The sequence below is a fragment of the Aplysia californica genome, unplaced genomic scaffold (assembly GCF_000002075.1).
Source record: "Aplysia californica isolate F4 #8 unplaced genomic scaffold, AplCal3.0 scaffold00242, whole genome shotgun sequence".
Lineage (NCBI taxonomy): Eukaryota > Metazoa > Mollusca > Gastropoda > Aplysiida > Aplysiidae > Aplysia > Aplysia californica.
Window position 1 is genome coordinate 510,584 of NW_004797512.1, and position 1,439 is coordinate 512,022.

At 45.0% G+C, this 1,439-nt stretch overlaps 1 protein-coding gene across 1 annotated transcript in view; it reads right to left on the bottom strand.

The window, feature by feature from the left end:
• Positions 1-901, bottom strand: part of LOC101850485 — a 6,238-nt gene extending 5,337 nt beyond the window's left edge. The window contains exon 1 of the mRNA XM_005100269.1: positions 858-901. The gene's annotated coding sequence lies outside the window, so the exon portion shown is untranslated. The remainder of the gene's footprint in view (positions 1-857) is intronic.
• Between the last annotated feature and the right edge of the window lie 538 nt (positions 902-1,439).

The following is a 1,439-nucleotide window of genomic DNA, read 5'->3' on the forward strand; positions in this document are numbered from 1 at the left end:
GGACAATCTGAGGAGAGTAGAGGACAAAAATAGATGGCGAGAGCTGGTTTTCAAATGCAGTGGTGCCCCAAGGGTTGCCCCAACCACGGGATAGAAGAGAGAGAGTCATCCATGTACAAGTGCTGTTTTGGTCTCTTTTACCTGTCTGTGGATTAATATTCGGAAGGACTAACCCTGCTCCTAATCCTACCCCCACCCTATCCCAACCCTAACCCCAACGACCTACACCTAACCCTCAATAAACACAATGAAAGAGACCTAACCCTACCTCCTTCCCCCATCCCAACCCCTAATCTTCAACAAACACAAGAAGAGATCTGCTACCTCTACCCCTACCCCAGACTTTACTCCTGCCCATCCTTTCCCAACCCCTACCCCTACCCCAACCTTTACCCTTACCCCTATCCCAACCCCTACCCCTACACCTATCCCAAGCCCTGCCCCTACCCCTATCCCAAGCCCTGCCCTACCGTCGTTGTGGAATTCCTGACCTTCTGCCTAATAATTAAGTATTTTGCTAGAATTAATCGAGGTGAGAATTTGGTTAGAAATAGATGAAAACCTGGCAAACCAGCGCTCCCAAACAACGGAAGTAGATAAAGTCTGCGGGGTCAACAATGGCTGTGCCTTGACTCAAGTCTACTAATCCCTGAATCAGACCTTCAAAATTTTGCACTGGGCCTAAAAATGCGCGATCGACCGTAATTTTGTCATGAACAGATCTTATGACAGTGGCTTTCGGTCTTCCATCATGATTTTGGAAGCCATTGAGTATAATCTAGATTTAATAGTGGTCGCTCGTTACGGTAGTCTTCCCAATATTCTTTTTCCAAATTGGTTTCATGTTGTTTACCTACCTCCTCGGGGTGTTTCCATCCACTGTTGCATGACGGGAGGCCGGAAGATGTGTGTTTGAGAGTATGCAACACGAAGTTGTTTGTGTTTGAGAGTATCGAGGGTCGTGTATAACAAGATAGTTCACCCATCTTCTTTAGCCAATTAAAAAGGTGTCATGTCCCCAAAATTGGATGGCGCCCTCTCCAAAAAGGTGCAGACTTTGTGAACAGACTTACCCTATTTATGTGAAAAATAATAAAAGCGAAACCAGCAAGAAGTGCTATTCCTATTCTTCTTCTGAAGAAACGAAAAAGACCGTCAACACATAGACTGCTCAGCCATCTGAACCAATGAGCGGACTTCCGCGGACTTTTTTAGCTGGGTGAACTATCTTGTTATGTACGATCTTTGGTTTCCATACGGACGATGTTTATTTGAGATTATGGTGCTTTAATTAACATTAACATTTGGTGCTTCAATTAGTGTTCACGGCACCAACGTCCAAAAGTAGAAAGTTGCATTTTCTCCCGACCACATGGCGGGGATTTTCTTTTCTCTGTTGTTTTTTATCTTTTTTTGGGGGGGGGTGGGGGGTTGGAATA